General features: G+C 44.0%; 1 protein-coding gene across 1 annotated transcript in view; it reads left to right on the top strand.

The window, feature by feature from the left end:
* DCK (deoxycytidine kinase) overlaps positions 1-18,288 on the top strand; it is a 44,637-nt gene extending 26,349 nt beyond the window's left edge. Inside the window, exon 8 of the transcript XR_013345857.1 lies at positions 18,279-18,288. The gene's annotated coding sequence lies outside the window, so the exon portion shown is untranslated. The remainder of the gene's footprint in view (positions 1-18,278) is intronic.
* Positions 18,289-25,240: the final 6,952 nt, after the last annotated feature.

The raw sequence follows: 25,240 nt of genomic DNA, 5'->3' as shown, positions 1-25,240 counted from the left end.
GGGATTTCTGTACCCTTTCATCTAGGACACTGGGGATAAAGTATCTAGGGTTGTCACAGCCCTTGGATTCTGGGAAGCCATCTCTGAATGATAACTGTTCGTTTTGCTGTCTCTTTCTATTTGGTAGTGGTGGATTGGAATTTGTATTTTTAATTTGTGGGGAGGAGGATAAGGGGGTCTTTGTATTTTTAGGTGGTATATATTCTTTCCTGTGAAAGCTTGACAGTGAGAGGAGGTAAGGGCTAGGTACTGGAGCCTGCTTCGTAGGGTTGTAGCTATACAGGTGCTGATCCTGCAGTCAGACCCAGATAGTAAAACCCCACTGAGGCTCTGCATGAGCCAGAGGTCTGCCCCCATGGATCCAATTGCAGAATCTGGGCCATAGTTTGCCGTCTTGTTTTTTCCATAGTCTACAATAAAACAGTTGGGTACAGTAAAGGGGCACAGAGTATTGTAACATTAGAACATGATAGGTGTAAAGAATGGGATTTTCAAAAGTACTTGTGTTGGCCTATTTTGGTTCCCTTTTTAAAATCAATGGGAATTTTTATCAATGACTCCAGTGGGAGCAGAGTTAGGTCTGACCGCTTTTGAAAATCCCACCCCAAATATCCAAACTCTGGGGGATAAGTTCACTCTTTGCATGAGCCAGCATAGCTCTGTTGACTTCACTCGTGCACCTTTGACAGCGATTCAAGACTAGTGTTAAGAAGAATTTCTTTTGGAATTACTAATTGTGTGTTTTTCCAGATGTACCTATGGACACAGTGGGGGGAAAAAAGAAATGGCCCCATTCTGCTATCTGAATTGCAGAAATTGATTTAAATTTGAGCAAGACCCAGGAATTGTTGCAGATTCTTTATAAATGTAATTAAATCCACAGTAGCACCCTAAAATATCCTCCTCGATGCTACACCAGATGCTGGCAACCTTTTCTTACCAAACTATACAGTAATTAGTCTTAGTGTTTCAACTTCCCAGAACTGGAGACTTTGGAATAGTCTTCGTATGTGATTATAAAATAGGTAAATCGGACCTTATTGGATTCTCTGACAAATTCAAATGTCCTATTTACAGTTGTTGCTTTTCTGAGTTACACATATTTATCACCCAACAAAATGTATTACAAAAGTAATCTTAGCTAGCCTCTCAGTCCCCAAAACGTATAATAAAAAAAATTAGCAGCGTTCAACCAACTACTAGCTAGCAAGGTAACTTAAATGTTGCCAAATGGCAAGGGACCTGTAGTATCAGCTATTTGCCAGAAATTCCCATCAATGGGCATGTCTATATTACATGAAGGAGTAGAATCAGTTGGATAGCTCCCTTACAAAATTCCTGAGGGCTGACTGAACACGTTCATGTTTTATTTCAATTATTACTGCAAGTTCATGATGTCTTTACCTGGCCATATATATTGGGCTGAATCCACCCTGAGTGCAACTGTATTACAATTAATGGCTTTACACTAGGGATGCATCTGACCCAATAATAAGAATTTATTTGGTGATGGTATTTGATAATTCAATGACGGCAGCCAAACCATTTCAAGATTCAATAATTTAACCATCCCCTATACAGTGGGATAGAAACACTTCTCTTAATCCATTGGATGACCCATAATTATCAGCCATATTCACACCCTTGTACTGAGTGTGCAGTGTATGTGTTAAGGGTAACATAATTCTGATTGCTAGTGAGAGCTAAGAGGACACTGGAGTGCTATTTGTTGGCTGTAGTAATAAGGGATCAGATAACAGCAACTAGTCTCTAACTCTAGCCTCAGGATAACCAGTGAAAATGAGATGGTCATGAATGAAAAAGGCCTGGTTTTACACCTGGCCGCAGCAGCAGAAAGGGGAGGGTGGACGGCTGTCTGAGCTGAAGAACAATTGCCCCGCAGGCTGGCACAGCATGGGAGAAACATGATAAGAGGTAAATGACTAGGTGAGGGTAAGGAGAGAGAGTAAGAAGGAGGCAGTATAATGAAGAGATGAATGAAGCAATGGTAGGTCACGGATAGGTCTGTGGCATTGGATGTCATTGAGGATAATTCAGAGAATGGGAATACACAATGCAGACCATCTGTGGCGCTAAACAAAGTAATATGAAAAGATACGCTGGTTTTAGGAGCTCCAGTAGTGAGCTTGACTCGGCTTTCACTTTTACACTTGTGTAAATCTGGAGTAGCTCCATTGAAATCAATTGTTACGTTGACGTTAAACTATTATACACATGATCAGAATTAGGCCTGATGTTTTGTGCATAGGTATCTATAAAAAAAAATTATAGAAGATTGACTAGCTCCTGGAGACAAAAGGTTTGCAGATGTTATATATAGAGAAGGCTGATGAATTAGTCCAGAGAATTGCAGATGAGCTTGCTGAAGTTGTGCATGTTGGAATTAACATGTGATCAGAGAGACAAACAGATATTGAAAAGGGAGATTGAGATATTCTAAACTAATCTCACTTGCACTAGTTTTACAGCATTGTAATGGCATCTGTTTCAGAGGAATTACTCCTGATTTGCACCAGTGTGAGAGATCAGAAACTGGGCTAGATTTCCAGCTGAATCAGTGTTATTCTACTGAATTCCATGGAGTTATGCTGATTTACACCCACTAGGGATTTGACGCTATATTTCCATTAACTAAGAAAAAATGCAGAGTCTAATGTATTTGCTCTCTCTCACTGGCATAACTTAATTGATTTGCTCCCAGTTTACATTGGGAGAGCAAGAGGAGAATTAGGCCCACACAACTGTATTTTCTTGCATATGACTGGTAGAAGTGAAAAGCTTATAGGTTTTTGAGGGTCCACAGATAGTTCTGTCAGTGATGTCTAAAAATTCAAAACCTTTTAACCAATTGTGACCACGTTAGAGGAAAAGTAGAGTGGTATAAGAGAGACTGGGGTCATGACTGCATGGGACCAGATGGGCTTGCTGTGGATATGGAAAATTACCTGACTCTTTCTTTTGAACCAAAAATATGGAAAATAATTAATTTAGAGGAGACTTATTTAAATGTCAAGATATATATTCTCCCTGTTAACGTTCTAAAGGGCTGCAAGATGGTGCAGCAAAAAGGGGCTACGTGTAAAGGCTAGGAGTTTTCTACACGTGTAGCCAACTAAAAGTACAATATACTGGCCTGGAGTTATTGGAATAACACCCAATTGAACAAGGAAAATGCATGCAGATTTCAGATACCAGGACACTCAGGTGTTAATAGCTAATATTTACATTTGTAAATTTCAAAGCACATTACAGTTCAAAGATGTTCTAAGTATTAGTATTTCCCTTTTTACAGATGGAGAGGCTGAGGAACAGAAAGATTGAGTGACTTGGCCCAGGGCACACTGGAAATGGGAACAGAACCCTGACCTGACTCCCAGCCCTGTGCACTGGACCATATTATGTCCTTTAAAAAGTGACTCCAAAAAAGAGGAAGATTGAGAGATCACTTGAGATGGGGTGGAGGGAACAGATAAGATGACAAAATGTTGTGTGACTGTGTATGGGAGGTAGAGCCAGTGTGCTAACTCACTATGTGCCCTAGGGCACGTCATCTAAGCTTCAGAGGTAGCAGACTGTGTTTCAGGAAGCAGGTGGTTTTGAGTTCTAGTCTGGCTAATGATGCAGTTTGGACTTCTGTTTTGGGACCCGAATGTCACAGTTCATTGAGCAAACAATGAGAGAAACCATTACAGGGGATCTGGGTTCCTGAGTATTCTTGATAGGCTTGCTCTCAGGCTGTGTATGGCAAAAACGTTCATGTGCTCAGCCTCCTGGAGAGGGCAGGCACAAGATGTATTATGTATTTGCCCCCCAGGAATGGAAGGATGGATCACTGGTGAGGGCACTAGGCTGGAACTTGGGAGGTCCAGGTTCACCACAGGCTGAGTCCGACGATCTAGCCAGCTTTCTATCCACCTTATAGTCCATTCATCCAGTCCATACTTCTTAACTTGCTGGCAAGAATACTGTGGGAGATCGTATCAAAAGCTTTGCTAAAGTCAAGGTATATCACGTCCACTGCTTTCCCCATATCCACAGAGCCAGTTATCTCATCCATAGAAGGCAATCAGATTGGTCAGGCATGACTTGCCCTTGTTGAATCCATGTTGACTGTTCCTGATCACCTTCCTCTCCTCCAAGTGCTTCAAAATGGATTCCTTGAGGACCTGCTCCATGATTTTTCTGGGGACTGAGGTGAGGCTGACCAGTCTGTAGTTCCTTGGATTCTCCTTTTTCCCTTTTTTTTTTTTTTTTTTTTGGAAGATGGGCACTATATTTGCCTTTTTCCTGTCGTCCAGGACCTCCCATAGTCACCACGAGTTTTCAAAGATAATGGCCAATGGCTCTGCAATCACATCTGCCAACTCCCTCAGCATCCTCGGATGCATTGCATCCAGCCCCATGGACTTGTGCATGTCCAGCTTTTCTAAATAGTCCTTAATCTGTTCTTTCACCACTGAGGGTGGCTCACCTCCCCACATACTGTGCTACCCAGTGCAGCAGTCTGGGAGCTGACCTTGTCTGTGAAGACCAAGGCAAAAGCTTTGAGTACTTCAGCTTTTTCCACATCATCTGTCACTCGATTGTTTCTCCCGTTCAGTAAGGGTCCCACACTTTCCCTGACCACCTTCTTGTTGCTAACATACCTGTAGAAACCCTTCTTGTTACCCTTCACATCTCTTGTTAGCTGCAACTCCAATTGTGCTTTGGCCTTCCTGATCACACCCCTGCATGCTCGAGCAATATTTTTATACTCCTCCCTAGTCATCTGTCCAAGTTTCCACTTCTTGTAAGCTTCCTTTTTGTGTTTAAGCTCACGGAAGATTTCTCTGCAAAATGGATGCGAGACAGAATGAAGGGCTGGATATGACTCTTGTTTGAACACTGATCACTTGTCCCTGTTGTAAGAGGATGAAAGCTTTTTTAGCACAAACACCATTGCCAGGGATTTCTATAACACCTATCACTTGTGTTTCTGAGTACTTAAGGTGAAGGAAAACAACTGCTCAGTAGAAGCTTGGAGAATAATTATTTTCACTCCCAAACAAGATAATGGAGTTGGCTCTTTTTAAAAAAAACTTTGACCTAGTTTTGCTTTCCTTTCAGAACAAAATTACTTCCCCCTCCTCCCCCTGACTAACGCTAACTAAACAAGACTGGCTGTAAACTGGGATTTGTTTGTTTGTGACTATGCTGTACAGTAGAACTCTGGAAATGTTTAATGAAGGCCGATGTAACTTTGTTTTGTTCTGACATTCATACAGTTTAATGTGTTTGGATTCTGCTAGGTTTGAGAATGTAGCTGAGACTGTTGGAGCAAGAGCAAGTGACTTGGCCTCATATAACACAGTGAGTAAGGGGACAGTGGGAAATCCAATCCATTTCTGACAAATTCTCTAGCACTTTGAAGAGAGCCATGCATCTAGCTGCCACTTATTTTCCTAAATTTCCAAGGTGGAATTTTCAGAAGTGCTTGGTATTGGCCTAACTCTGTTTCCTCAATTCAGTGGAATCAGAGTTAGGTCAACGTTAAGTGTTTTGAAAAATCCTACCTTAGAAATGTAAGACAAGTGCTTTGAGATCTAGGAGATCCTAATTCGCTATGTAAATTAAAAGTATTATGGAAACCAATGTCTTAATTTCTAAAAGCATACATCACCATAGTATCTATGGATCTGTCATTCTAAAATTGCTTTACTTCTCTGGCTTTGGGAATTTGATCGAATTCAATGCTGTTAATAAAGGAAAGGGGACTATGATTTTTTTAAAATAATTAATGGATTACTTTATAATTCATGTAAAAGTTATTTCTTTATAAAGACTAGTACAATGATTGCCTTTTTTTGAATGTCTGATCACTCTTTCCAATGTAAGAACTGCTATAATTATTGACCACCATCAGTGTGCTCAATGCTGTATGTAATCTTACATAGAGAAAGGCATGGTCCCTGGCCCACAGCAATATGCTGGTAAAACTGATTTTAAGTGACTCAAGCACTGAAGCTTCCATCACTTCCACAGACTGCCAGACCTTGCTCATATGAAGTTTTACCTATTGTCCAGCTTGCTAATTGCATTTTCATAACTTCTGCCTGTGCCCTTTTTAATCTTTTGTTATAACTCCCTCCCTGCAACTCCTTCCACATTTTGTTGCTTTTCTATGAATTTATTTCCGTTTGTTGATTCTTTTCTGGCATGAGCCTCAAGTGGTCACTTTGAACCACTTGATGATTTCTGGTGATGCTTTCTGTTGTGACAGTCTTTCCAAGCCCTGCCTCCCAAACTGTTAATTTCAACCCTTCACTTCCCTAGGGTCAAATCCTGTACTCCTTACTTGGACAATTTCCCATTGACTCCACTAGAAGATTGCCTGGGTAGAAGTTGCAGGATATGACTAGTGGCTCCCTGTTGCACAACCTTCTCATCAAATTTCATGTCATTTGTAGCTGAGGTTAGTTTCGGGAATTCATATTTTCATATGGGTTTTTTTTAATCACCCTGGAGAAACTGGTTATTTTCTCCTCCTGATCCAGGAACAAGTACTCATCACTTCCCATCATTTACAGGAGCTGGTGTAGATGGGGTTTGGGTTTCACAACCGTTGGACACAGACTTTTTTCTTCTACTGAAAAAGCCTTCCAACACTCTCCTTCTCTCTTAAAAGAAAAATGCAGCCTGTGTTGATATGCTGTTTCACTATTCTTTAGTCCTTGACTCTGCCTAATACAGAGCTGTCTTCTAGCCTGCTTCTCCAGCCATTGTGTGCTTTGATTTACTCCCCCTGCCTACCAAGAGACATGGGATAAATTCTACTCACTTGGCCCTTTCTGCATGCTGGGCCAGATTTTCAAGTGCTCAACACCCATCATACGGGCTGGATTTTCAAAGATGCTCAAGCATCCAGCAGCTTCCGTTGAGCTGCTTCATTTGGATGCCTAACCGAGAGATGCTGAATCCTGAGTTCTTTTGAAAATGTGGTCCTGCAACTTCCAACCAAGTTTGTAATCAGTTTGTGACATGGTTGACTCCAAACATGGATTGTGTCTACATATAATTTAGCTACTACCATGGCTTTGGCTTAGGCTGTCTCATAGTTGCCTTCTGCTATGCAGATAGAACTCTTCCTATGTAATCAGTCCCATCATATACTATCCTGCATTCATCTCTGTGATTGTTGTCAGGGCACTATCCCCTGCTGAGGTCATACTGTAGCTGTAACTTTGCCAAAATGTGGTTAGGAACCAGGTAGCTGGGGATATCTTAACTTGAGTGGTGCTAGGATGTGGAAAAAGCTGTTCTGTGGATACACCTCAACCCCCTTTGCTTAACTTGGACAGCAGATGGTGCCTCAGGGCTTGTCTACACTGGCAAGTTTCTGTGCAGGAAAGCAGCTTTTTGCACTCAACCTGTATACTGTATACTGTATACTGTGCAGGAAAGCAGCTTTTTGCACTCAACCTGTATACAGCCGTGTATACTGCCAAGCCACTTGGTGCGCAGAAACTCCTCAGTTGCAGCGCTGCAAAAAACCCACCTCAAGGAGAGTCGTGAGGCTGTTTGCACAGAGGCTCCAGGGCTCTATTGCCGGTGTAGATGATGCTAGATTGCTTTCTGCGCTGTAATTGGCCTTGGGAGCTGACCCCTAATGCCTCAAGTGACGGCTCTGCTCATTGCTTTGAACTTGGCTGCCCTGGAGTCATGCGCCCCTCCGCTTTCAAAGCACCGTTTCTGACAGCTGTTGTGTGCTGTGCTGATCTGCTCTGGGACACAAAGCACACCATTAATGTGGAATGCTGGTGCTGTTGAACACAGAGGGGTGTGTGTGTGTGTGTGAGAGAGAGAGAGAGAGGTGGGGGCTGATGTTGGGATTTTCCCCTGCCTCAGGATTGGTTGCTTCCTGCCACTGTCTGAATTTACAAGACAGCATGCTGACACACATTCTGTCCCCCAAAACACACACACTCTCTCTCTCTTCCCCCCCTCCATACAAACACACACACACACTCCCTGTCACACACACTCTTCCCCCCCCCCTTCACTTGAAAAGCAGCTGGCAATGTAGTCAGATGCCCATGGGATTAGGAAACCTGCATCATGTGACGCTGTGCCTGCCCCATGAGGCATTGCAAACCCTCCACAAACCATCCTGTGGCCAGTTACACAGTGGGAGAGCTACCATAATGCACTGCTGTCTTTGCTATTGCAAGAGTTACTAATGTGGATGCGCTCCAGCGTCACAAGGAGCACAGTGTGGACACACAAAAGTGGTTTAATTCCAGCAGTTTAATAAAAGTGGTATAACATGTGGTGCAGAAACTTGCCAGTGTAGACATACCCACAGCCTGGTTAAAAAAAACATGGGGAGCCATGGAGAGGGCCTTGTAATGATGCATCTCCCATTGACTTCGGTGAGAGTCATGTCAATGTACCTCAGAGCAGAATTTGGATGAGGGTTATGCAAGACACTGACTGTTTGAATAGATTCCTTTAACAAAATTAGAGGCTGTCTGAAGTCTTGGCTCTGTTTGAACTTCCCCGAAGGGGGAGGTTGGATCTACTGTTCGCATCTGGGCCTCTTTCTACTCCAGCCATAACCTGATTATTCCTCAAAAGCAAAGACTATTTTCTACTATTTTTCTTGGCTGTCCTATCACACTCATCCCATGCTTATTTCAGTTTATTGGGAACTGTAATAGGGTACGCTATTCATTTGGGTATCAAGAGGACTGTGGGCACTGGGGTCCACTCTTTCTTTCCCACACTTCTTGTCAGGATCCTGGCACCGCACAGGATTTGGGATGTCAGGGCAGCTGGAGCTAACCAGGCCCCAGCTAGTTTATATACCAGGCAGGAAGAAGCAGCAGTGGGCCCACGTGGGAAGGAGGCTGCTTTGATCCGAGGAGAAGCGGAGGGTGTATCAGAAGGTCCAAGCAGGAAGGCTTCTCTGTATTTTTTCCCGGGGGGGACAGGACTGTATGCACCTCAAAGGAGAGTCTGGGAGGGTCAGCTACCCTACAACAAGAGCCTGCATTTCCACCAAAGATGCTAAAGGGGGGTAGCAGGTCATTGTTTCTCCATGCAAGAAGACAGCACCAAGTAGTGGGTGGGGGTTACTGAGAAAAGTGCTGTTGCAGTGCATGCTGGGTGGAGGGAGACTATGTGGGGACAGAGGGTCATGGTTTCTGTAGCTTCAGAAGGGCATTCTCTTTCCAAACCTTTGGAGGTTCTCCCATTGCTAGGTTTTTGTTGTGTTTGGCTATAGTGAAGGAGTTTGCAGAGTGCTGCAATGTTAGTACTGTGGTTTGTGTGTTTGTTTTATTCCCCTCACAGACACAGTACACAGGCTGACAGGAAACAGGCTGACTAATCTGCTGCCTCAACTCAAAAGATAACCAACAATACAAACCGTTCCAGCCTCTGCTTCCCTTCCTTCAGTCTGACAGCCTGCAGTTCTGTTTTAAAGTCACACAATTTGCTCCCCCCTCTAGATCCTGTTCAATCATCACAGACTGGAGTGGGGAAGGAGTTTGCTATGCTAGAACCAGCAGAAGGGTCAGGGGAGCAGTGCAGTACAAGTAATGTAGCAGAGCTTCCTGCATTAACTGACTTTGCTGCCTATATCAGGTGCTAGAAGAAATCAGCCAGCTTCTGGTGCTCAAGGGCAGGGTGGGGCTCTGTCTCCTGACAAGCAGCCAGATCCCTCTGTCCTCCATGCCTGTAGAGCTGAGAACAACTACAAACCCATGGAGCCTGCTTCATCTGGCAACTGCTCCCCCATGCCCCTTAACAGCTGATGATGTTTTGGGACCTCAGTTTGACCCTCAGACCTGGCTGGGTCTTATGGACACAAGATAGATCCTTATACAGTCTGGTTCCACCTCCCAGATGTTCTAGCTGCTTCTGCCCCCACCTAGCTGGTGTTTGTATGTGCTTAATAAAGTGTAACTGCATGTGAGTAAGTGTTGGTCTTCCCTCCACAAGCCAAAGGAACCAAAGCTGGCTGGCTGGTATGGAGTTGAGCAGGTGTGCTCCAGTGCAGTTGGTCATTTGGCTTTGAACAGAGCAGGTGTGCTCCAGCTGGCTGGATAGGGGGGGACTATTGTGCGAGGAGAACGTGTGCTGCCCTATGAACCTTGAGGAAGGTAGAATTGCATCTTAGGTTGCACAACTCCTGAGTGATCCACTTGAGGAAAGGACTGCTGATTGCTAGGGAGTATAAAACATCTATATAGACAGGCTAGATCTGAGAGATGGAGTGAAGTAGATCATGCTGATATTATAGAAGGGTTTTAACCCTGGAACCTGTCAGCATTTAATTACAGTAGGGTTTTAAACAGCTTTTCTGTATATTAAAACATAATTGTTATTTGTATTGCAGTAGCACTCAAAGGGCTCATTGTGCTAGGCACTAGGCACCTTTCTGTAATTAACTTATGTAGTTCTCACTCCTGGTTTTCATGCAGCTACTGTGACTTTTTAAATCACTCTTTAGTTTTAAGTCTTAGAGCTAATAATAAACTCCTCTTTAATTCCCATAGTGCTGTGACTATTACAAGAAACCTTGGAGGAATTTAGCCTGACGGTGCTCCACCTTCAATAACATGTTACATCAATTCTGTACTCCTGGGGGAATTCTGCACCAAACAAAAATTCAGCATATTTTATTTATCAAAATACCACAATATAATCATGCCCGTTTCAATTATTTTGATAATTTATTTCAAAATACCTGTCAGTAAGCGTGACTGTAACAATACAGGCAACAAAAAAGATTCAGGAAATGTTTTTTGATAAATAGATTCCTTACTAGGCATATTAATACAGAACTTTAAGTAATCATTCATTTAAACTACTATACAGAAATGTATTTCCTACACCCCTCAGAAGTAGTGCAATGGCTTGGGGGAGTCAAGGGTAATGAAGGAGCTAAGAGACATGCAAATAACTGCTGGGAAGGAGCCTGGAAGTGAAGCTGAGGGTTGTTGGGTGTGGGTAGGAGAAGTGTGGAACAGTGGGGTTTTTTTGCGGGGGGTGGGGGGAATTGTTGGGGAGCCTCACCCATGCAGACCGTTGGCTGACCCCTAGCCTCTCCCATTCATTCAGGAACATCTTCCCTGTTCCCGTGTGTCCCTGCAACCTCACTTCGCATTCAGCCAGGCATATCTGCCCCTGTGTCCCTGCATGCACACACCCATCCCCAGGTGGCCCTGCACCACCACTCCCATTCAGCCCCGGCTCAATGTTATCACCTCTCTAGCTCCTATGCCCCTGTCCCAGTCTGTCTACCCCTCCACTAGCACTTCTGAACTCCAGTGTGTATGACCCCTTCAGCAGCCTTGTGTGCCCCACTCTGTCCGTCCCCACCATAGCCCATTCCTTCTCACCTGGCCCTGTGGGCAAGATGCTATGAGGAAGGCAGCCTCTGCTCCCTCTCTTCTGTGGCTGGCTGGCTGCTCTGGCCTGTGAGCCAGATGCCCTCTCTTCTGATGCCACATCAGCTCCTGCTGGGCAAAAGGTGTAATTGCAATATGACCCCTCTCGTGGCTTCCCTTTGCCTCACCACCAGAATCAATTATTCTGCAGGGGGTGAAAAATCTGCAGAGGGCATTAATTTTGGTCTTGTGCAGTGGCACAGAATTCACCCAGGAGTAACTCTGGAAGAATCAGGGGGTTAACCCTTTGCCTGGAATAATTTATATTGCAAGTAGAGCAGCATAAACAAACTTAAATTACCCTCTGACAAAAGAACAGCATTTGTATAGGGGCTTAATGGAGAGAGGAGCAGCTGAATTCAGAGCAAACTTTCCTCTCTGAGAAAGAATGAGAAGTGCTCCTGCTCAAGGATAAAACTTGGAGCCATCTACTCCAAAACCACAGGCTATTACCTCTTAAACTTAGGTGATTTGCCAAAGGTCAGTGGCAGAGATCACCCTAAAAGTCACATGCTATTTGAAATGTTTTTGCCTATTACCCTGACAGCTCAGATTTACTGTAAGTGTAAGTCAGTGCAGGCTGACCAACTGGATCAGCAACGAGCACTGGTACAGAGACTCCGCTGACTCCAGGCCTGGCTTGTGAGAAGCTGAGACCATGCGCAGGTATCCAGCAAGGCTACTAAGCATAGAAGGTACCACAGCCTGGGGCTGGAGGGATGCTTTGTATTGTGTGTTTCTCACATGCATTAGAATGTCCTGTTATACAATCTCTGAAAATTACTATTTTTTCCCTCTTCTAACTGTGGCAGCATTGGTTATGGCCCTGTATGCTCTGAGGGAAGCTAAATTCTCCAGCAAATTGGAAATTCCGTGGCAGATTCAGAGAATTTAAAAAGTTGATGTTTCTATTAAATTAAAAATGAAAAGGACAAATTCTCCTACTGCAAATATCCCTTCTTTTATTTATTTTGATGTTCAACTGAATTTACCTTATGCTACCCCCAAATGTTCAGTTTGCTACAGAATTTTGAGCTGACAACATAACTGAGTTGTAGAAACTGTCAGTGCCTCAGAGAAAAGCATGCATCTTTTCCTTACTTACTTTTCCCACTTGTGACCTGGGTGTGGTGACAACATTGTTTTTTTCTGCGAGGGATGGGGGTGGGTGTACCAGGCCCTATGAGGCCCCCTGCTGGAGGCCTGGTGATCCTAGCACACCCTACCCCAGGAAAAGGAGCAATGAAAATGGGTCCTCCAGGCCTGCCTCGAAAGGCTGCAGGGAAGCAGCCAATCAGAGCATAGCAGGCCAAGTTAAAAGGAGCTGCAGGGCATGAGCAGATTAGTTGCTAGTTGAGACTAGGAGGGTGAAGAAGGAGTAAGGGGCTGTGAAACTCCATAGGTAGAGCGACTGGGACAGGACTGTTACAAGCTATCTAGGCAGGGGCCTGAGAGGAGACCCTGAGAAATCAGAACAGAGACTGAGAAATTCTCTAGGCAAGAAGGTCTGGGAGAGAACCTGCTCAAACAGGGACTAGACAGAGAACCTAAAAAGAGGAAGGGGCTATATGGGAAGTGGCCCAGGGATAACAGCAGCAATTTGTGCAGGAAGCAGCACATGGGTGCTATTTATAGGGTCCCTGAGTCAGGACCTGGGGTAGTGGGCTGGCCCCAATCCCCCATCTGTGTAGGCAAAGCCCCGAGAAGGGGATAAGGCTTGTTGAGAGGCCCAAGTGAAGGGCAGGACTTAAAGGGGTCAGTGAGAGCCGCTCAGGACTTTGAGCCTCCAGGGAGAAAGGAGGCACTGTTCTTTACCAGGACAGACATGGACTTAAAGCTAGCCTGGAAAGTGCTGAGAACTGAGCCCAAAGACAGGGCTAAAGATACCAACATGGGCACAGTGATAAGCCCTATTGGCCTTTTGTTACCCTAGAAGGGGTTTGTTTGTTCGCGCATGTTGACTGTGAGAGACTCGGCCAGAGGGCTGAGCCAGTGAAGACCCACCTGACGAGCAAAAGGGGGTACCAGGAAAAGGAGAGGGCAGGATCGCATGCAGCCAACAGTAGGCACTCATGAGAGGTGAGTGCACAGTCACACCACCTCACAACCCTTGACCGCATCCTTCCACCCCTCAGCCTCCCTGATACAATATCCCCCCTACACAAACATGTTACTGGTTACTGATGTTTCAGCAGTTAACTGCCTTGCTGACATCTAAATTGCTACCCCAAGGGTTCAGAGTAACGCTGTTTTGTGATGAAAAGGGTAGTTCACACTCTTCAGAGCTATTTTTCAGGCTGTCTAGTGTAGTGCTGTATTCTGTTCACCTGAGTTTCTTCACGATCGTAAAGACAAGAAACTTAATTCTTTTTAATGGAAGCTTGGATTCTGCACCAGGAAGTGGCAGACTGTATGGGAAGTAATCCCCAAACCACCCATGCAGGTACTACAGGTACAGTCCTACCATTGACCATAAGCATGTCACAACATCCCTTGCATTGATTCATTATTCCTGGGTCAATTCCACCTTCTTCCAAGGTATAGAAGGGAAACAAGTAGGTCATGTTGAGAGACTTGTACAGTTCTCTGTCTTTCAGGGCTGTTGTGTGGAGGTTGCTGATGGTGCCCTCTGTATGAGCATCAGCACTTCACTGGTTATGGTTGTTAGGATTTAACATGACATGAATCCTATGTTTCATAAGTGCTTAAAGATTTAGCCCATGGGGAAACTGTGGTAGTTCTCTCTTGTGTGTCTGTGCCAGGGACAGAATTCTTGCTGCTCTCCAAAAGAGAGACTATGGCCTAAACTTTCAAAAGTGGCTACTGATCCTGGGCGCCTCCATTTTGGGGTGTTAAACTGTGATATGCCTGGGGCTTTATTGTCAGAGATGCTGAGTACCTGCGGCTCTGATAGAAGTCAATGGCAGCTGGAGCAGCTCTGCATCTCTGACAATCAGGCCCAGGTGTTGCAAGGTAGGAACCCGAAACTGAGGTACCCAGAATCAGTAGCCATTCTTGAAAATTTTGGCCTAGAACGGGGCCACTGGGTGGCACTGTGATCCAGTGGTTAGTCCTTATGAAAGGCACTACAGTATTCTAGAGCAGTGCTTCTCAAGCTATCTGCTGTGGGGGACTGGCAATTTTTTTTTCCCCAATGTGCACGCAGACCGGCAGCAGATGGCTCGCGGACCGGCACCGGTCTGCGGGCCACTACTTTGAGTAGCACAGCTCCAGAGTAATGGCTGAAAACAGTACAGCTTGCAACAGCAACACTGAGGAATTACTGTAGCTCACGAAAGCTTATGCTCAAATAAACTTGTTAGTCTCTAAGGTGCCACAAGTTCTCCTTTTCTTTTTGTAGAAAACTAGTTCTTTAAATAACAGTAGAGATCGAGCAGTTGTGATCTTGATCAAGATTTTTTTTTTAAAATGATATGATTTTTGGTTACCTCAGCCTTAGGGTGCCCAAGTGAGACACCTGAAAATGGCCTGACTTTTCACCGGGGGCTGGAGGTGCTCAGCACTTTCTGAAAATCAGGTTCTTCAAGTTGGACATCCTAAATCACTAATCATTTTGGGAAATCTCGTCCCTTGTTGGTAACCCTGGTTGTGACAGTGGCTTTTTTGACCTTGTGGATGTCACCACATCTCTGACCCTCCATTTCACCCTCAGTTAAAGGGGGAGTCACTAGCAGTTACCCAGACGGTGGGATGTTACAAGGAACAGTTAAATGTTTGTGAAGTGCAATATAAGTACAAAGTATTATAGTCTGTCATGGCAGAGAAGGGGATAGAGCTCTCTCCCACCCTTATGCTGAATCAACGAGAATGTGTAGCTTCACAGGGGAAGCAACAGTGACCTTTTTTCTTTTTTTAAACTATCCCCAAGTGTGGCTTTTCGTACAAGAGGCTTTTTTGCATATGTCACTGCCAAGAATGTTCATTATACCCACGATACTGTGAAAAATTTAAATTTCAGGGGTGTGAAATCAAATTGCAAAATGAATTGGTAAAAAAAAAAAATTTGGCCTGTCTTTTTCCTGAACAGATTTTAAAGCCATTTCTGAAAGATGAGCATGCACAAGAACGGGGCAAGTGTCACTACTTTATTTGTGACATTAATTTAGAAATAAGCCATTGTATTACATACACGACCCTATCCCATGTTCACTGCATTGCATACATGCGCAACCATATACCATACCCACTGCCTCACATGCATTGCACTGAAGAAGCTGTCCAGAACATTATTGTACCTGTTTTTCCCTTGGCATGTGGAGGAGGTTCTAACTGGGCCTTTCATCTTATGATAGTTGTGGAATTGCCAGTTTAATTAAAAATTCCTGACTCTGAGCAGCTGAAGCATCACATTCACGTCCATGCAAAGCCTTAAAAAAGCCATAATATGCTACCGATAGCCAGAGGGTTAGCAAATTTTGCATCTGAAGCTGAATGATTACATGGGGTAAGTTTCAGAGTAACAGCCGTGTTAGTCTGTATTCGCAAAAAGAAAAGGAGTACTTGTGGCACCTTAGAGACTAACCAATTTATTTGAGCATGAGCTTTCGTGAGCTACAGCATCCGATGAAGTGAGCTGTAGCTCACGAAAGCTCATGCGCAAATAAATTGGTTAGTCTCTAAGGTGCCACAGGTACTCCTTTTCTTTTTATGGGGTAAGTTGTTGCTCTTGTTGCCTTTTAAAGCGAGGTGCCAGCAATTTACCAGCCACCTCTCATTTCTGAGGGTGTTACTGGGAAAGGATACTGCTTGTTCCATTTCTTTACAAATGCGATTTAGTACAATAAGGCACTAATTCTTATTTCCTCATCAACTTATAAAACTTACATTTTCCCCTCTACATCCCTTCTCCTCTTCCCCAAATGAGTAGCTTTGGCTACACCCGCCCACATCTCTGTGTTTTCCATAATGTTGTAGATGAAGTGGGCATGTCTAACTTCCAGTGTAAATAGCTTAATATTGATATGGGACAAGAATTTAAATATAATATAGAATCATAGAATCATAGAATATCAGGGTTGGAAGGGACCTCAGGAGGTCATCTAGTCCAACCCCCCGCTCAAAGCAGGACCAATCCCCAATTTTTGCCCTGATCCCTAAATGGCCCCCTCAAGGATTGAACTCACAACCCTGGGTTTAGCAGGCCAGTGCTCAAACCACTGAGCTATCCCTCCCTGTTTAGTGGGACAATGGGGTGATGGGTTAAGATCCCCTCAGCTGCCTAAAGAGGCTAAATTAACACTTTGGCTAGGACATGGATTGATTTAGCACATCCTCAACTGGCAGGGCTTCTGTGGAGCTTCTCTAAAGCAAATTAAAGTTGATCTCCGGGCATAGAAGGTGGTATTGACGGTGCTGCCTGCTTTCTTCCTCCGCACCTAATAGTGCATCAGATCTTGCAGGTGAAGTACCGTGAAATTTTTATGTAGGCTTGGCAGTATTCAGTTTTTATTTTTTTTATAATTTTAATGGATAATATTGATGTTTGTTTTAAGCATTTTAAAAATTCCTCTCATTTAAAATGTCACCGCTATGCAAAATTATGGGCTTTAGCCATTTTTTTATGTTTATCAATTTTAAACTTTCACAGTTGTGGGGAATTATGGGTGGGGTCAGACCATAAAGAGAGTCACATCATAATTATTTAATGACACTGAGACTCAATAAGTAAAGCTTGATAACAATTAAAACACAAATTGTCAACATCATATGTCGAAAAAATACAAAGCAAATATCCTTAAATCAAACTCTAAGTTCTTAGGCAAAGAAAATACTGCTCATCTATGTATTTTGATTATTATGGACATAGTTTTTCATTGGTTTGTGTGCGTATAGTGAAATCGACATTTAGCAATAAAAATCTAAACCTTCCAAGCCTAAACTTATACCTCTCTGTGTCAGCAGGAGGCCTGGCCCATACAAAAATCTTCCCCATGTACACTGGTTGCTGGTTAGCCTAGAGCTGTGTGGCTTTATAAATGGCAGTGAATGGAAGTATAAAGAATTTAAATGTGATATGGGTTCCATACTTTGGACTTGTCCTCACGTAGAATAATGCAATTCAAATAACAGTGCATCAAGTTTAGTAATGCCTCATATTTAGTAATAGCCCTATATTTTGGTGCTTGATTTCAACTGCACACCAAAGGTGAGTGCCTGTTAAGGGAAAATGGATAGCAACATCACAATCCTACGCAAAACAGTCTGTGTCTTAGCCATTGCTGACTAACACTGAGAGATCAGATTTGGAAGAGTCGATACACAGAGTCCATAACACACTTACGTTGTGTTGAGAAACATGGCATGATTCCAGCCATATATGAGAGTGGCAGTTCCCATGCTGTGGTTCATGCAGAACTTACTGGAGGTTAGATCGCCTCCTTGTTTACAGCTACAAAATTCCTTGTCCTAAACTGCAGGTACCTGGGATGAGTGTGAATAGCAATGCCTCATATTCCCAGGGGTGGGTGGGTGGGTGGGTGTGGGCAGGAGTAAAGTTAGGGAGGTCATACAGTAGTATCACCTATGAAAATTTTATCCAGTAATATATTTCTATGCCTCTTGCAGCTGTAAATTATAGCATCGCGAAAGTAGTTGGCACCAGGATTAGCTAATATATAAGGGTTGAAAGATTTCTAAAAGGAAATTTGAGTAGGCGGGATTAGAAAGGGAGCACCACGATATGGGGAAGGATTGATTTTCAGCAATCAGTGGTTTTAAGATGGGCATGCATGAGCACATGCACAAAATGACTTTTCTACTTCAACCTAAATGCTGATTTATTTCTTTTTTTAATTAACCCCACAGTTAGCTTTCCTTGCTACGTCGTGGAGGCATCGCAGGAGCTGCATCATTAAGGCTGGGGTGAGACTTGCACTTTAAAGCAGTGATTAAAGCATTTTGTTAGGTATGAATAATGTAGCATGTTCTCACCAAATTTATAGCACTAAGAATACAGAATTAATTTACTGGAATTGACAAATAGTTGTCTATTTACATTGCAATGTTTGTTATTAAATGGATTTGTTGACAAATGTTTATAAAATGCAGTGGGGCTATAGTATATACAGAACCTATAGATTCTATAGGGCCTATTACATCCAATTTACACTTGAAGACAACTTTTAGAAGCATTCAAAATAAAATATCCTTTTAAAAAAATCATAGGAAATGAAATAAACTTTGTTAAATGACAGTGGTTGCTAGGTGCAATTCAAAAGGGGACTTTAAGCACCTTCTTAAAAACTCAAAATAGCTTACACTTTCCATACTTTTATATAAGGTTACAGAAACTATTTGGGCACTAATCTTAACACTTGATCCCTGCACACAGACCATCAAACAAAAATATTCTCAGTGACCAGCACCCAAACCACCTTGACCCTGACCCTGGATTGATGTAGTATATAGCCCAATCCAACTTCCATTGATGTCTTTCCATTGACTTTTTAATAGATGTTGGACAGGACCCTTATGTGCTAAGGCTTCTGCTCAAGGAAGGAGGGGCGGGAATCCATCCAAATACTCCACAGTAGAGGTTCCCAAATGTTTTTTTTTTTCTTTTTGCTGTGCATCCCTTGAGAGATTCTTTTCCCATGGGTGACCCTGTTCTAAGAAGCAATAATTCTGCAGATGCCTGGGGTCCAACAGCCCATCCCAGTGGCCTCCCGTACTGCTCCCTGGCCTGCAAGCATCCTCTCACTGGGACATTAGCTGCACAGGTGTTTCTTCATCCTTCTTGTTCTTCCAGCAGCAGCACGAGCTGACATGGGAGACTCAGCTAGTGAGAGGACTTCTTACTTTATCAACATTATTTTGAAGAAACAAGAAAAAATTAACTCCTCAGGTCCCCCTGATAACCTGGCCATGCCCCCAATTTGAAAACCAAGGGTCTACAGTACAGTTACGGATGGACACCTTTCTCTCTTCTCAGGCCTGTGCAATCCTGTACCTCTGTCTTTCTTCTCTTCTTTTTGCTCTGGCCATGGTGCTGAATGGCAGGAGAAAATATTTGGGCCAGCTCAGAACAATAATCATGGGCACCTGGATTGGACACTAACCTCCCACCAGAAATTGCTGGGAGGGGAGATCACTCAGCACATCACGGGTATTCTGGGTGTGCACAGCTGTCTGCCTATTTGGTGACTAGCTTGCCTTCCCAAGGGTATTTTGGGTTCACCCGCTCCCTTTCGTCTAAATTGTGTTTGACATGGAGACTCTGGATCCTTGTTTAAAGGCTTAGAATGAAGCATAGCTGATTGAATGATTGAATCACTTAAGTAGATGGATCTCTTTGTTGTGCTTGGAGGGCCAGTGTAAATCAAGCAACAGTAAACAGCTCTATCTGAGGAAAGACAGCAGTGTCAAATGGCTGCTTGAATGCAATGGGACTTGAAGGCTGTAAGGAGTGCCATAGAGAATGATTGGGACATTGGAATTGTGCCAGACCTTAGTCTGATGTAGTAGAATTTCAGAGCACTAATTAGAGCCAGAAGTACAAATTCTCTGCCAGTGTAAACTGATGTAGCACTACTGACTTGAATAGAGCTCTGCCAAGTTACACTAGCAGAAAATTTGACTTGGAATGTGGAGAAGCTGTTTAGCTGGATGTTTGAGGTTAGGTCAAAGGGAAGAGATAAAATACTTTGACCCTCTTGTACCCATGTCCCAACAGGAATCAATCATAGAGACAGATTCAGAAGGCAGAAAAGCAGTCTATAACTCTGAAGCACCCCTCCAAAACGCTTTATAACTTGTCTGTCCTCTTGTCTGACCTAATTTTCAACCTGCCTGCACACACACATATGTAAGTCTTAAGAATAGGGACCGTTATGGTGGTGTGAAGAAGTGTGTGGCTTAATACCTGCTGGTAAAAGGGACTTTGCAAGGCAGATCTTCTGAAATAGTCCCTGGGGAGCTCTGTTGTGATCAGGAGGCAAAAAGCACTCCTCTGTATAAAGCCCTGAAATCAGAGGGCACTGTCTTAACAGCTTCTGTAGGGTCTGAGCATGAAATAAACAGACGCCGAACACTATCTATTCCCTATGTGGCTTGCGAGGAATGGAACTGCCTGAACCAACTGCTCTTATACCAGCACTTCTCCTCCAGAAAGCTGAAAGTGCTGTAGGTAACACATGGAGTGCTCTGCCCACCACTAAAAGGCAGCTACATGTGGGGTGAAATGCTTAAGCTGTTTGACAGTAACTAACAAAACTACATAACTGTGTAGAGTTAGACGAGGAACTCTATATGGAATTTAATGGGGAGAATTCAGATAGCTGGAATGCAGCCAGCTGAGTTAGATTGTGGCCAGGGCACTGGAGTTAACAGCAGTACCCTTGTAAAAGGGCTCTGGAATCTAATCTCTACAAGGGCCAGGAACTAAATCTTGTGGCTTCTCCCCTGGATAGTACCCCCAGCTGCGCAGGAGGGAGCTGCATTTCAGTGATGGTCAAAGGGATCCATAGTGCCCACCTCAAGCTGTGTCTACACTTAGGGCTTGTTTTCACATACAGTGCTACAGGAGCACAGCACCAATGTAAAATGTAAATGAAGATGCTGCTACCCCAGAAGCTCTCCTGTCCAGCCTTCCAAGGGGAGCAGTAGGGGCAAAAAACCTAACTGGCTTCAAGACGGAGCTTGATAAATGTATGGAGGGGATGGTATGATGAGACTGCCTACAATGGCATGTGGCCAATCTGTGACTGCTAGCAGCAAATATCTCCAACAGCTCCAACTGGCAGAGACCCTGGGTTTGTTTTTGTTTTTGTCTTCCTCTGCAGCATGGGGCATGGGTCACTTGCAGGTTTAAACTAGTACAAATGGTGGATTCTCTGTAACTTGAAGTCTTTAAATCATGATTTCAGGACTTCAGTAACTCAGCCAGAGGTTAGGGGTCTATTTCAGGAGTGGGTGAGTGAGGTTCTGTGACCTTAGATGTGCAGGTGGCCAGACTAGATTATCGTGATGGTTCCTTCTGACCTTAAAGTCTGAGTCTATAAACCCTCTCCTGTTGACATAGCACCGTCTACACAGGAGGTTCGGTCAGTATAACTACCTTGGTATGGATTTTTCACACCCTGAGTGATGTTGTTATACCGATATAGGTCTGTAGTGTAGACTTGGCTTTAAACTGCTACAGCAGCACAAATGCACCTCTTCAGTGTAGACACCACAGTAACGGGAGGGGTTCTTCCATCAACTAGCCCTGTCTACACTGGGGGTTAGATTGGCTTAACTATGTTGCTCAGGGGTGAATTTTTCACATTCCAGAGAGACATAGTTGGGTCAACCTAACTTTTTAGCGTAGACCTGGCCTTAGTGTTGTTTGATACCAGTTTTGTTCAGGCTGACTCCAAAAGAAATGTGCCACTTATCAAATCACAGATCCCACTTCTTGTGGAAGCTGTATGCTCTTTTGAGAGCTTCCACCCTGTGGTGGGGTCCCTACTGCACACAATGCCTGAGAAGAGAGAAAGGGCCAATTAACCCTGTCACAGGCTGCACCTGGAGGAGAATCGAGGCTAGGCAAGAAAAAGGATTTTTCTGACCCCAAATGAAGTCATTCTGGAAACTGAAGAAGAGTCTATTAGAGGGGGAGAATGTGTACAAGGGCGGGGGAGAAAAGAGCAGAATCAGATGATGATCTCAGCAAAAGTGAGGAAGAAAATACACCAAAATGATGATGATGTAAAATCCCTAGCCAAAGAAATAAGATTAGGTGATAACCCTGTAAAAGCAGCTGACTGGATTAAAAAAGCATAGGGGATATTGGAAGAGCTAGGAGGCTGCAAGATGCAGATCTTTCAGTTGAATGTAGAAACAAAGAGCAAGCTGATAAATTGCTAAAAACTAAAATGCTGGGGCAAGTTAAAATAAGTTGCCAGCTACTGAAGTATTTCACTGAAATAAAGAGGGTAATATATGGAGTGTCATAAGCGTTGACCAGTGATGAGAGAACCAAAAGCATAGGAGAAGATTTAAAGGGTTAGTGAGCAAGCAAGCAACTAATTAGTAAAGAAGGAGGAGAAAGCAAGTCATCAACAGCTGTGCTGATTACATTTAAGGAGAGGCTCCACCTGAGAAAGTAACAGTAGCGAGTCAGATATTCAGGAACCATGCCATGTATTCTCCCCTAAGGTGTTATAAGTAAGGCTGCGATTTTGTCGATTTTGTCGTGGAGGTCAGGGAATCCGTGACTTCCAAAGACCTCTGTGACTTCAGCCCCAGTGGCTGGGAGCTGCAGGATCCCTCCGCCTCCCACAGTGGCAAGGAGCTGTGAGGTACTCCCGCTGCCTGAGGCAGCAGGCCCCCAAGCTCCCCGGCTGTTGCAGAGAGGGGGCAGGGGGATCCTGGCAGCTCTGGGGGGGCAAGGCAACCCTGGCAGCTCCCCTCTCCCATGGGGGACAGGACGATCCTGGAGCTCTGAGCCCCCACGGGTACAGCTGCCCAGCCCTTTCCATTTTATCATGGATATTTTTAGTAAAAGTCAGGGACAGGTCACGGGCTTTGGTGAATTTTTCTTTATTGCCCATGACGTGTCCATGACTTTACTACAAATCTCCATGACAAAATCTTAGCCTTAGTTATAAGTGCCAATGGTATGGGTATGTAAGCCTCTGTGAAGGGAAAACAAGATGTGGTAAATGTGGGAGAGAGCATTCCTGTGAAAACTGTATAAAAGGGATAGAGCATGGGCGGGGGGTATCATAGGCACGGGAAGGCTTTGCCTTCCCGAACAGCCTGATGTCCCCCCACCCGTGCTCCACCCCCAGGTCCCAGGCAGCCTGCTGTTCCCTTTGTACCAGAGGCTGGGGCAGGCAGGCTGGGGGCTACGATGTGCCCCTGGGGCCATGCCACACTGCCCGTCCCCCCGGTGCTGGGGCTGCGCCACCTGCTCAGCACTGGGGCTGGGGGCTCTCCTTTCCCCATGTCATTAGTACCTACATGTACCACAACCACTGACTCCTCCCCCCCCCCCCCCCCAGCACTACACATAAGCCTGTCTAGCTGCAATTCAGACTAAGAGTAACCATATCCCAGGTCTTGTTGGGACTGACAACATAGTTAGAAGCTCTGACAATGAGAAAGCAGAAACTTTCTGAGGGGGTAAGTAATGATGAAAAACAAAATTAAGTTTTTCACCAGATTAAAAGACAATTAATTGTAGAGAATCGTGATCTATTATGTAGTTGGGGTAAACTTGAAGATTCTGTACCGTTTGAGTTAGTGTGGAAGGAAGCAGGAATTGCAAGACAAGGAAAAGCTGAACAAAGTCAAAACTTTTAGTCATGGGAAAATTTAGTTACGGATGGAATGTGGCTTTAGATTTATTTTATAAACTTAAAGGTAAGAAAGAGACAGTAGGTAATAAATGACGTGTACCAATACATAGATGAAAAGCGGAGTCGTTTTGGTCAAATATATACAGATGGGTCCAAAAAAGAAAAAAAAACAAAAACAAAAACCAGGAAGAGTAGGGACAGCATATTATATATTGAAATTGGGAATTACTACATCTAAAAGAATTATCTGACTATGTGGCTGTCATGAAAACTGAACCAGGAGCAGTAATGCAAGCATTAAATTGGATCTGGGATGTATGCCCAGCAGCAGTGGTCCTTTTTTATTTTTTTTTTTCCCCCCAGATTCAATCTCTGGCCTTATGGCAATACAAAAGGGCTTCTCAGTATATAGATGTGATTTAATCAACAAAATTATATTTCTAATAACAGCGTTAGTACAGGTGGGGATACAGGCAGCATTAGCTTGAATCCCAGCCCATATTGGGATAACAGGGAATGAAACGGTGGACAAAACAGCTCAAAATGCCTTAAGAAATGGAAGGGCTGACATAGAAATACCCTTGAGTAAACAGGAATTCAAATCCCGAGTACAGAAAAAGTTAAGAAGAATGGTAAAATAATTGGATTTATGAAAAAGGAAGATTTTTTGAGAGTTGAGGATTATAGCATACTTCAGGGTCTGGACAGGACTAACGAAGTGCTTTGGTGTAGACAGAGTACTAACTGGCTATTGTAGCTTAAACACAAACATTGTTTCAAGTAGATGCAAAGATGCACTCAGTAAAAGGTGGAAGAAACAACTGATCACCAGTTATGGTTCTGTCAGGACTTTGAAGAAAACGAAAAGCTTTTTGAGGAATTCAAACGTCTTAAGGTAAAAAAAAAATAAATTATTTGTTTTTTAGTTAAAACGTCAGGGACATGGAGTACTATTAAAAAAGTACTGTTACGTTACCTGCAGGACACAGGGCAGACCGGGACAATATAAACTGCTAAGTACTGAGGAATTACAGTTGATAGTCGCTATATACTATTCCAGGGGTTCTCAAACTTCATTGCACCGTGACCCCCTTCTGACAACAAAAATTACTACATGACCCCAGGAGGGGGGACTGAAGCCCTGGGTGGGGGAGCCAAAGCTGAAGCCCAAGGGCTTCAGACCCAGGCTGGTGGGGGGCCCTGTAACCTGAACCCTGCTGTCCAGGGCTGCAACTGAAGCCTGAGCCCTGCCACCCAGGGCTTACACTTGAGCTCAGGTTTTGGCCCTGGGTCCCAGAAAGTCTAACACCAGCCCTGGCAACCCCATTAAAAGGGGGTCACAACCTACTTTGGGGTCCCGACCCACAGTTTGAGAACCACTGGATTATTCAGTCAAGTTTGCTTTGTCATTTAAAAAAAAAATCAAAAAGAGGGGGGAAAAAAGAAAGGGCTGCAATGTGAAGGCCTGCAGTCACTCAATGGACT

The sequence above is a fragment of the Eretmochelys imbricata genome, chromosome 4, assembly GCF_965152235.1.
Source record: "Eretmochelys imbricata isolate rEreImb1 chromosome 4, rEreImb1.hap1, whole genome shotgun sequence".
In the NCBI taxonomy this organism is placed as follows: Eukaryota; Metazoa; Chordata; order Testudines; family Cheloniidae; genus Eretmochelys; species Eretmochelys imbricata.
The sequence above is the reverse complement of the archived record's forward strand: the minus strand, read 5'-3'. Positions and strand labels throughout refer to the sequence as shown.